At 32.0% G+C, this 13,105-nt stretch overlaps 1 protein-coding gene across 2 annotated transcripts in view; it reads right to left on the bottom strand.

Annotated features, from left to right (window-relative positions):
* Nucleotides 1–13,105, bottom strand: part of LOC100883817 (defective proboscis extension response 20) — a 405,987-nt gene that overhangs the window by 263,104 nt on the left and 129,778 nt on the right. The window lies entirely within an intron of this gene.

Genomic DNA, 13,105 nt, shown 5'->3' with positions numbered 1-13,105 from the left:
ATTGATAGCTATTAATTATTATTACTACTAGAAGTAGAAGCTAACTCAACTAGAGAACATTAAAAAGTTGGATTTTGCCTTTAGTCTTGATGATACAGATTATAATTAAAATTCAATTGCAGTGAAAATACAAGTTTAGTTTGTCACATTCCAACTGTAGAGTGTGTCACGTGTATCACGAATTTATAGGTTAAGATTCTTCAGATTGAACTCGTAGGTTTAATAGTTCATGAGATTTAACTTGTATATGACAGTAAAAACATAGTATAATCAATAGATTATATCATTAAAATTTAAACGAACCTTCAAAGGTGTACTAATTAATTCTTAATACTAGGTTTACGAAACATGTCATTTTGATACATTTCCAATTTTTTTTTAAAAATTACAAAAACCGTTCGAATTTTTATTTTATTTCTTGTACCGACTTTTATCCATCGAACGAGATAGATATTGAAGTCTATTTTCTTCAAAAGCTTTGAAATATTGAAATTTGCTATGTGATATACCTATCTCTAGGATGTGCGTCAATTTGACGCGATCGTAATGTAAATAAAATTTTTAGTAAATTAGTTTTATTCATACAAAAATTACAACAATATAAATATGAATGCACCGACAATACCTTATAAACGACGGACTTCGCTAGTCCGGAGTCGCACGTGACCGGCTCAATCGGTATGCTGGGTTCGGACCCAGGGTCGCAGTATAAATCGCAGTTCACAGGGTAGAGGACAGTAAAAATATGAATGTAGAATATTGAAGTAATGTACTAGAATATTATTGAATAATAAAAACTTTCTATAAATATATATCTTATATTTTCATTTCTTACTTGTAGTGTTTAATTATATTGCTTTCTAAGTGGTTGTTTTTCTTTAAATATATGTATTCGTTCATGCGTCAAATTGACGCGTGTCCGTAGAGATAGGTATATAAGAAATGTCCATGAAACTAGTATTAATTTCTGCGCTAGATTTAAACAATAAAATGTGTCCGAATTTCAATCACTTTCATTAAACCTAATAACATTCTCGACTCTCTGCACAACCCTGTATGAACACATTCTCGTAGCTTATCCTTAAAAAATAAAACAATAAAAATAGCGAAGCCTCCAGCACTACTTTAAAACAGAGAACAGAGATAAAACAAATTGCTCAATTCGACAATTTACCGTCGCAATAAATATCGTAGAAAATAAAAAAAATACAAGCGAAATTTCCACAATTTTTCCAAGAAACGCACACCTTTTGTCGCCACATTGAAAGATGTTTTTGCACGCGTTAAATGGAAAATGTTTTTCATGTCGATGGCATCTCCGAAATAAAACATCGTCCGTGTAACGAACAAAATTGTCATTAAAGTTTCCACGGGCGAAAGTTAACGTTTTATAACTCTGTTTTATTGCTTCGCAATGTCTTGATTAAAGGCGAAACGTGCGCGGCGGTTTTTGCACGATTTACTTCCAAACCGGTTCCTATTAATTGAAACTTATTTACCGGTTTCTGCTGAGCTTTCGATCGGTTCTGAAAATCGATTTGCATTCTTGTTTCCGTTGGCGAATTCGGTGTTCCCGCGGACAGAACGTGATAATAGAGAAGATTCCTGCTCGTTGAAATTACTGTTGCAGCCGTAAAACCATGAAGGGTGGAATCACCCTTTAGGCAGTAACAGTGGAAACAAGATAAAATTTTACACCCGGGGAAAATTGTTGTCTCTCGTTCTCCTAAGCAAATGACGCCTGGTTACGATGCAAGTTAACCCTCATAACCCAAATTTTGTGGACCCGCGAAAATGGACTGTTGGGGTTGACGTTGCGGAAATGTGCCCAGGGAAAAATTCCTTATTTTAAGGTAAACATTCTTTATATCTGTTGAGCTAAACATTCTTTATACGTTCTTACATTATTTATATAGTTTTTACCATTTCTAATATTTTATTTAATTATTTGTATTTAAAATTACAAAATTCTTTGATAAAACCCTTTTATAATCTTACTTGCTGAATTATCAGAAATTGCATGTCTCGGTGCATTTGTCCGCTATGTTAATTAGAAACATTCATATCATCTATTTGAAACTATGACTAAATATAAAATATATAATATTGTGAAAATATTGGTAAGATTTGTCAAAACCAAAAATATTACCTAATAAAATTTTCAATTACTTCATTCTGACAGTAAACGTGTAAATATGAAATTTTATTAAAATGGAGTTGATTAAAAACGGACTTCCTCGAATAAAAACTGACTGTCTAAAAAATTGATTTAACTGCGGCACGAAAGTGGTTTCCGTAGGAAATTGAAGTACGAAAGAAAAAAATGGTTCGTATAAAATTGTTATATAAGAGGTCTCCATAGTCGTTTTAAAGAGAAAAATGCAATTGGTACCGATACCGTTTCGGACCATTCGTTCTACGTTAAACTACGACATTACGCTAGTAGAAGAACCATAAAACATTCGACTCACCATTCGTTGACTTGCACCACTGAACTCGCAATGCAGTTTACGATTGACCCAAAAGTAACCTACAATTGATCACAATCTCTCTATCGTATCATTATGTAGCTACGTTGTTCATTGGATTACTAAAGAAGAGTTACTTCTCTTTTAAACGCGATTCTGATGATCAAAATCGTAAAAGTCAATGAGCGTTTTCTTTCAATTTATGTTGTCTAAGTTTTGAGAGTTTTATTTAATTTGAATTGGGTATTTGTGATACGTATTGTTATTATCGTGGTGAATTTATTTAAGGGTATTATTAGACAAGTAGGATAATCAAGTATTATAATCAAGTATTATAATCAAGTGTTACAATCAAGTATTACAATCAAGTATTATAATCAAATATAATAATCAAGTATTATAGTCAAGCGTTATAATCAAGTATTACAATCAAGTATTAAAATCAAGTATAATAGTCAAGTATTATAGTCAAGTGTTATAATCAAGTGTTACAATCAAGTATTACAATCAAGTATAATAATCAAGTATTATAGTCAACTGTTATAATCAAGTGTTACAATCAAGTATTACAATCAAGTATTACAATCAAGTATAATAATCAAGTATTATAGTCAAGTGTTATAATCAAGTGTTATAATCAAGTATTACAATCAAGTATTAAAATCAAGTATAATAATCAAGTATTATAGTCAAGTGTTATAATCAAGTGTTACAATCAAGTATTACAATCAAGTATTACAATCAAGTATAATAATCGAGTACTTATTTGTGATTAAATACTCAACAATTTATGTGTAAGAATTTGTGTATAATTAATCACTCAAAAATGAATAAATCTTGAAATTCATTTATAATGAAGTATTCAATAATATATAATATTGCATTTACACATAATGAAACATTTAACAATCTATACACATGGATTAATTTATAAACAAATATTTAATAATTTACAATCTTGAATTCATTCATAGTCAAGTACTTAATAATTTATATTCTTCAATTCATTAATAATGAGGTATTTAATAATTTATGTTCTTGAATTCATTGATAATGAAGCATTCAATAATTTACAATCTTGCATTCATTTATAATGAAATATTTAACAATGTATATATTTGGAATTCATTTATAATCAAGTATTGAATAATTTATAATCTTGAATTCAATCACAATGAAACATTCAACAATTTATAATTTTGCATTCATTCTTACTCGTGTATTGAACAATGAATGAAGTGACGATTTCATTAATTATTATTAACAACTGATAATAATTTTTAGCAGTCAAATAATCGAATATTAAATATCTGAAAACGTCAAAATATTTAACCAAACGAATATACATCCAATGAAGTCTAACCGTAGGGTTTTCTGAACGCAGCAAGAGGAGTTGAAAAGACGAATTTGCTCATGAAAGGGTTAATAAAGCATTTATCTCCGTCCTTCTTCCACAGCATCGTGAATTCCCTCCAAATTGATGTACTTTCCTTAGATTGGATCACTGATGGAATATAACAAATGGATCTTCCGTTTTCCGCTATTTCCTGTTATCTATCACTGTATCACAAATTGCACCCTGTAGATGTATCATTCACAGGAACGAAAGGAAGTCGGCTTACGACAAATTGCCTTCAATGAACGACACGCGTTTGCCATCACAAATCGTTTTCTTGCAAAAAAATCAGTAGGAAGCTTATTTCTTTTGCGATTATCGGTTAAAGAAGTGGATTCTTACCATCATGAGAGATCGTATTAAGGTTGAATTTGATTTATGACATTAATATTATATTCTAGCGTTCTTAAAAATAAATAGATACATAATTAACTTCTTAGGCACGACACGTCACTATAGTGGCTCTCGCGGATACCATCTCACTGTACGACGGTCCACTATAGTTAGTGAATATCATCGTAATGCATTGTTAACTTGTTTGGTTGAATGCGCTAATTTGACTAACAGTATAAGTACGGATCATTGTTAGTCCATTATAACCTTGCTGCTTTATCACGCCTCTCACGCTATTATAAACGAATATTGATAAAAAGGGACCAAATCACTTTGACCTTGACATGTACTACTAAGAACGTGTTCCTAACTTCACCCTATAACTTAACCTCTTAAGTACGACGCGCCATTATAGTGGCTTTCGCGGATACCATCTCTCTGTACGACGGTTCACTATAGTTTCGCGAATGTCATCGTAGATTACATAGCGCCACTATAGTGGCTCACTCTACTGGCTCACTCGCTCACCGTTTCAATTGAATGATCGTTTTCATATGTTTTGATTCGCACTTTTTTGCCTTCACCACGTTTTATAAGAGTATTAGCAAATCGCACAAAAGTACATTACGTGTAAATAAAAGGTACCAAGTAGTTTAGGCACCATGGGAGCACCTCTTTGCACTAATACGATATTGGAAACATTTGGAAATTACATATTTTGTGAATTTTCTAAAAGAGTAAATTATCGAAGTTAACGCATATCATATCTTTGGGAAAATTATAATTTAAGCATGAAAAATTCCAATGTACTTGGGTAGAGAACAGCGATATTCGGATAAGTTGTTATTTATTTCCGACATATTTTCAGTTAAAGATAGGTCAAATATTTGACATAGAACATTTGTGATTATATCTGAACCAGATATAAATCTGGTCAACAGCTTAAATCGCAAAAGATAAAAGTACACAAAACAGCAACTCGAGCGGCAGATGTAAATAGGAAGCACTAATACTTGGTCAATATTCGATCTCAATCAAATAATTCCGATCAAATAACGAGTTGCGTTGTAATTCTGTTACAACACGGTTCGAAAGTTTGCTATTCAATTAAAAGTTATAAATGAGAGTGTTTCTGTGCAAGCTCACTTATTGGATCAACGAAGCATACAAATTGCGATCGAATGATTGAACTACCGGCCCATGAAACAGCTTTAAAGTAGGCTAGTTTGAATCCCGTAACAGTTACTCATTACTTCTTGCTGAGGTATGCCTGTGTGATAGACACACTAATTAACCTTGACAGTAGCGAGCAATATAATACGAAACGTCGGTGAGTTAATTAAGAAGTCACCATGAAAACTCGAAAACCAGTGTCAGGTTTAATTAGCGTCTGTCATATTATATATCATGTGTATACACGCTCTATATGCACACATCATATGCGTACACATTATACACTATACACACTATACACTATAAGTACGTTTATATGTGTACATTCTATACGCATATGGACATATGTGTAACAATAGATATACAATCATATATACATTTGCAAATTTCCAAATTTTGAGGTCCTCATATCCATAGATAATTCTATTCCTAAATCCCCAACTCCTTAGATCACCAAATACCTAGGTTCCTATATGCACAGATATCCTAAACCCAAAGTCTTCAAATTCCTCTACTTCCGAATATCTAAGTTTCTAAATTCCTAGGTTCTTGAATTCCTAAGCTTGCAAATCCCTAAATTCCCAAATTTCTATGTCCTGAGATTCTGTAGACCCCCAAGTTGATACACCCTCAAATTCCAAATGCTACAGATTTCTAATAGTACTACATACATAGATTCTTATACCTGTAGTTATCCAAATTCTAAGATTCCCGAATACCTGTGTTCTAAACTCCCCAAATCCTAAAGTTCCTAACGTTCCTAAAGCTACGTCCCTAAATTCCTAAATTCTCAAATCCTAAGGTTTCTAAATAGATATATTCTTAAATTCCTAAATCCCCAAGTCCTTAAACCCCCAAATACCAAGCTTCCCATATCCATAACTCCCCTAACTCCAAACTCTCCAAATTCCTACATCACTTAATCTTTCACGAAAATTTTTAATCATCAAAATTCCCTATCTTCATCTCAATCTTCACTCCCCAAATATCAAAAACTTCAAAAATCCTTAAAAATCAGCGAGTGCGAGATCTCCTCCTCAACAACCATACTGTTCCCAGAGTAGTCAAATCTGACCCTAACTATACCTAATGCGCACTACGAATGCATTGCAGTCTCTCCAGCAAACCTTGAGCCTTCGTTTTGTCTAAGCTCGGAAAAAGCGAAGAAATTAAAATGCAATTAACGTGCTTAAAGGGCAAAGTTTCGCCTCGTCTGAAAATCGCTCGGCCGTAATTATTCCCGCGCATTACCATACCAAAGGGATGATCTTGCATGAAAGGGAAACTTCGTTCGGCAATTTTTCAAAAAACTATCCCGCGATAGAGAAACTAGCGTCATCAGCGCGTTCTTAACGCGCTCTGAATTCCACTTCCAATACCTGCAGCGATGAAACTTTAATCGATCGATTTATAATTCACTTTTAACGTGCTTTTCAAATCTTTCGAATCGCTTACCTAAGGTGGATCTTCAAATTTTCTTTTTAATATTGTGGAGTCGAATTTGAAAATCGGAAATTTGGGAATCGAATAGAAGAAGTTTATCACTAATAGTCAAATTGCTGATGTTTACAGAATTATTTAATTGTTCATATGTATAGTTAACTTATTAGAAATTGTTTGTTCCATTGGTATATAAAATATAGAAAATTAATATGTCTTCGTGTTTGATAAATTATTAATAAGGTACGAATTGTAGAAAGAATAGCATGGAAGTAACGTCGTAATTTGACAGCCTGCTTAGCTGAACATCTACCTATGGATTAGGGTGCTGTTGTCGTTACTTATGCATTATTAACACTAGATTTACAAAACGCGTCATTTTGACACATTTCGAATTATTTTTAAAAAATTACTAAAACCGTTCGAATTTTTATTTTATCTCTTGTACCGACTTTTATCCATCGAACGAGATAAATATATATTGAAGTCTATTTTCTTCAAAAGCTTTGAAATATTGAAATTTGCTATGTGGTATACCTATCTCTAGGATGTGCGTCAATTTGACGCGATCGTAATGTAAATAAAATTTTTAGTAAATTAGTTTTACCCGTGCAAAAATTACAACAATAATAAATATGAATGCATCCACTATACCTTATAAACGACGGACTTCGCTAGTCCGGAGTCGCACGTGGCCGGCTCAGCCGGTATGCCGGGTTCGGACCCGGGGTCGCAGTATAAATCGCAGTTCACAGGGTAGAGGACAGTAAAAATATGAATGTAGAATATTGAAGTAATGTACTAGAATATTATTGAATAATAAAAACTTTCTATAAATATATATCTCATATTTTCATTTCTTACTTGTAGTGTTTAATTATATTGCTTTCTAAGTGGTTGTTTTTCTTTAAATATATGTATTCGTTCATGCGTCAAATTGACGCGTATTCGTAGAGATAGGTATATAAGAAATGTCCGTGAAACTAGTATTAATTTCTGCGCTAGATTTAAACAATAAAATGTGTCCGAATTTCAATCACTTTCATTAAACCTAATAACATTCTCTGCACAACCCTGTATGAACACATTCTCGTAGCTTATCCTTAAAAAATAAAACAATAAAAATAGCGAAGCCTCCAGCACTACTTTAAAACAGAGAACAGAGATAAAACAAATTGCTCAATTCGACAATTTACCGTCGCAATAAATATCGTAGAAAATAAAAAAAAATACAAGCGAAATTTCGTAGAAATAGGTATATAAGAAATGTCTGTAAACCTAGTGTTGATGTATATGTTAATACATATTGTTTATATACATAATTATTAATATTCTAGAGTATTAGTAAGGTGCAAATTCTGTAACGGCCGCGTCAAGAGTAGTATTGTAATCTAATACACTGTTTGGTTCAACATCTACCTATGAGTTAGAGTGTTACTGTTATTGCTTCTGCATTATATGTGCATATTAATACATTTATACATATTATTGCTCACCATTCCAGGTAATATTATCATTTATACATATTATCGCTTAATATTTTAGATTATTAACAAGATACAAATTGTACAAACAACGCTTCAAAAGTAATATTACATTATGATGCACGATTGAATATCTACTTATGATTCAGAATATTATTGTTATTAATTACGTACTGTTTGTGTATATCATTGTTTATGCACATTATTGCTTACTGTTCTAGTTTATTAACAAGGTATGAATTACAGAAATAACGTTTCAGGGGTTATATCATAATCTGATACACTGTTCAGCTGTACGTCTACCTATGAGTTAGAGTGCTGTTATTATTGTTTATGTATTTGGAACGATTCCAATAAATCACCACTCCAAAGTCCCTATCAATTAATTTATGACTAGTATCACAGTGACAGCATGACAATTCATCTATGTTCGTTTGGTAGACCTGGTACAGTGAGCCACATATGTGCGAAATATGTAACATGCATAGGATAAGGCTGCCAAATTTCGTTCTACACTTGGCATTGTCTCCTTGCACGTTTCACATCCGTCAGGTGCAGGTATTAATTAATACTTCCTGGGTTCGAGATAAATACATATGTATTTTATGTTGCGTGAATCTTTCTATGTTGAAAGAAAATACATTCTTCATAAATTGTAAATAAATATCAATAAGAAAATGATTCATAGATTTTCTTTGTGTGCAAAATTTATTTTAAGAAAAATTATATGATGTGGCTAAGTTGTAATATTTAAATATTTAGAAATTTCAGAAGTGCGAAATTGGAAATTTTTAAAGTACCTAAGTATCAAAATTCTAATATTTGAAAATTCAAAAGATTCCCAAATCCCAAGATTCATAAATTTCCCAAATCCCAAAATTTCCAAATTCCCAAATCCCAAAATTTCCCAATTTCAAGATTCCCAAATCCCAAGATTCCCAAATTCCAAGATTTCCAAATCCCAAGATTCCCAAATTCCAAATTTCCTAAATCCCAAAATTTCCAAATTCCAAATTTCCCAAATCCCAAATTTCTCAAATCCTAAGATTTCCAAATCCCAAGATTCCCAAATTTCCCAAATCCTAAAATTTTCAAATTCCCAAATCCCAAAATTTCCCAATTCCAAGATTCCCATATCCCAAGATTCCCAAATTCCAAGATTTCCAAATCCCAAGCTTCCCAAATTCCAAATTTCCAAATTCCAAATTCCCCAAATCCCAAATTTCCCAAATCCTAAGATTTCCAAATCCCAAAATTCCCAAATTTCCCAAATCCCAAAATTTCTAAATTCCCAAATCCCAAAATTTTCCAATTCCAAGATTCCCAAATCCCAAAATTCCCAAATTCCAAATTTCCCGAATCCTAGGATTTCCAAATCCCAAGATTTCCAAATTCCAAATTTCCCAAATCCAAAAATTTCCAAATTCCAAATTTCCCAAATCCAAAAATTTCCAAATTCCAAATTTTCCAAATTCCAAGATTCCCAAATTCCAAATTTCCCAAATCCCAAAATTTCCAAATTTCAAATTTCCCAAATCCCAAAATTTACAAATTCCAAGATTCCGAAATCCCAAAATTCCCAAAATTCCCAAAATTCCCAAAATTCCCAAATCCCAAAACTCCCAAAACTCCCAAATCCCAATATTTGAAAACTTTAAACTTCCTCTTTAAAGAACGACAATTTTCCACGTTAAATTGCAAAGAACTTTCATCAAGTATTCAACAAAAAAACCTCGTTTTATTACCGTTAAATGTGTCATATTTTAATATTTGACGCAGCACACCATACTGAGTCCACACTTTGAGAGTCTCCAACGTAGATGACATTTTTACCGATCTGGAAAGCGTTTTCTGCCATCTCGCTACTATTATTAAGCTGGAATTCTGTCTAGAGCTGGCCAGAATGAGGAACTAATTTAAATATTTCTCTGTTAAACACGAAAATGGAGTGTTTCCGTAGGTATGCAAATATATTCGTGTTCTTAATCGTCGTTGTTAAACAGTGGATCGTCAGCGTTTGTAATTCTGCGCCCCTTTTGTTTCCGTTAATTCAACGTATAGATTGTTAAATTTTCAGGAAAATTTCGTTATTTATTCATTCATAAGAACTATCGACGTTTAGTATTAGGTCGAGTCATAAGTAACTTCCGTTTTTTTATCAGACATTTATTTCGTTCTCATTAAACAGCAAAATTATATTATTTTATTATATATTCACCACTATTTTCTATAACCTTCTCCCATTTTCCTGGTAGTTTATCAATTCCTTCCTTGTAAAATGTGGTTGGTTTGGACTGGAAGAAGCTTTCAACAGCCTGTCTGACTTGCTCTTCAGAATTGAAGGTTTTTCCATATAAAAAGTTTTGTAAGGAACAGAAAAGGTGGTAGTCTGTGGGGGCAAGATCTGAGAAGTAAGGTGGATATGGTAAAACAGACCATCCAAGCTCAAGAATTTTTTCTTGAGTCACCCTTGCTGTATGCGGTCGCGCGTCGTCGTGTAAAAGAATGACATTTCTGCGATTGACGAGTGCAGGGCGCTTTTCTAGGAGTTTCTCTTGCACTCTTTGCAATTGCTGAATGTATTTATCCGCAGTAATCGTTAAGTTTGACTTCAACAACTCGTGGTGACTTATACCTTCATAATCTCACCATACACACAATAAAATCTATTTAGCTGCATCGGAAGTTACTTATGACTTGACCTAATATTAAATTCATGTGTATTGGTGCTCGCTAAATTTTCAATTATGTAGCAAATGTGGACTTTGTCCTTCTGCTTTTTAATCATTTAAATAATTATTTTAATCACGTACTGTTCTTGGTTTAGTGTTACAAGGATTCTTTCATAAACTATTCTAACTTAACCTAACCTAACTATATTTAATGGTCGTAAATGTTGATAAAAACGAACGTTTTAATTTACAAACGTCCTACACATATGTTAAGCAGTATACATTTGTGTCCAGTGGTCAGCACACCAATTTGGGTAAAAACAATGTCAATCAATTTGAACCTTCATATGTTTTTCCTGAGCACAAAATCTCAGCATGTTGCACTGAAATTAAAATTCTTTCATGCTCTTAATATTCAACAAACACTTCTAAGTTAAAAACAAAATATAAAAATGAATCCTAAGTGAAACATAAAGTGGTATTTAATTCATCTTCACAATAATTGTCTGAAAACTTAAAAAAATTCTCTAATTCAAAATATAGGACCTCAAGTTCAACCTTGATCTAGCATTACAAGCTGATTGCTTGTCTCAGTGAAACATCCGTAATACAGAAAATAGATCCACAAAGTACATAAGAAATTGGTCCAGAACGATGTAGATGCATTTGCACGAATTTCATCTCTTAGGGAAAAAATAACTTCTGTGTCTATCGATATATGCTCTCATCCTAAGTAGGGGATGAAAGTTTGTCCGATGTGTCGGGGTAACTTGTTGACATCTTGTGAATAACTAGGGAAATGTATGCTCTTTTATGCGAGTCGTCAATTTGTGGAGACATTCGGTCGTGGAATATCGGGACGTGGAAGTTTGACGAGATTAAATATGGAGATGTTACAAATTATTTGTGGGGTGTTTGAGAACTTAGGAAATATTTTTGTGTGAACGACATTTTGTATTACAAATTATGTAATATTTATAGAGGTCATATTTTTAGTAAATTTTTCAAAATATAGTATTTAAATTTAGTTTCGAAATTTGTGTTTACAATTGTTCATTTCATAATTGGTGAACATATTATATTGAAAAAAGAGCAGGCAGAGAGTTTTAAAATACCGAATAAAGAACACAAATATCTTGATATAAAATTTTATCTTAACATAAACGTGTAGAACATGGCGATTGAAAAAACAAGAGTGAATTGACAAAAACAAAACTGTTGTTAATATGTTCATACATTGACAAAAATAATTAAGAAGGCACAACTCGATTATGCCGAAATTATCTGCGAGGAAAACCGTAGTGAATTGCATTTTTAACATATTAAATTAACGTAATAAATAATTTCTGTTCATATGATAATTGCAAGACATATTAAATTAACAAAATCACCAATTCCACAAATACAAAAGTGAAACAATTTAAAAACCTAAATATTTACGGAATAAAGGTAAAATGAATTTAAAGAACAGCTCACATAAAATCGATATGGTATTTTTGAAATAAATCACAAATGAAATAAAATTATCTTGCTAACCAGTTTCTCGATAAAGAAGAATTAAATTCGAAAGCTCACAGTTTAACATAGTAACAGTTTATTAATTCAATAACAGTTAATTTAATTATTATATACATAACATTAATTTAATAATTATACAATAAAGTAAAGATATTATAACATAATTTTTTTAGAAAAAGACAATATTGGATACAAAAATTGTCGAACGAAAAGAAATGCTATTAACCTCTTTTCGATTTGATAACACTTTCGAACTTTCTACAAATTGCTTCTTGTAACTGGGTCTGTATGAGACATCCATTCGAAACCAGAAATTTCCTTCTGTGAGGAAAACTGCTTTTGACATTTTCCATGTTTCAATATATCTTCAATTTGGTGACGGTGCCATTTACAATACTGAAGGAATACCAAAAATGTGCATTCTTCTTGCTCTGCAGAAAATTTAACTTTATTTCAGTTATTGACATGGGTATCTTATTTTTATTTCGTAAGAAAATTTTTCAAATTTTCAAATTCACAAGTTCTCAAATACTTAAATTTCCAAACTCTCAAATTTCCAAATTCTCAAATTTCCAAATTTTCAAATTTCCAAATTCTCAAGTTTCCAAATTCTCAAATTTC

The sequence above is a fragment of the Megachile rotundata genome, chromosome 2, assembly GCF_050947335.1.
Source record: "Megachile rotundata isolate GNS110a chromosome 2, iyMegRotu1, whole genome shotgun sequence".
Taxonomy (NCBI): domain Eukaryota; kingdom Metazoa; phylum Arthropoda; class Insecta; order Hymenoptera; family Megachilidae; genus Megachile; species Megachile rotundata.
Note: the sequence above shows the minus strand (reverse complement) of the source record. Positions and strands in the feature narration are given on the sequence as shown.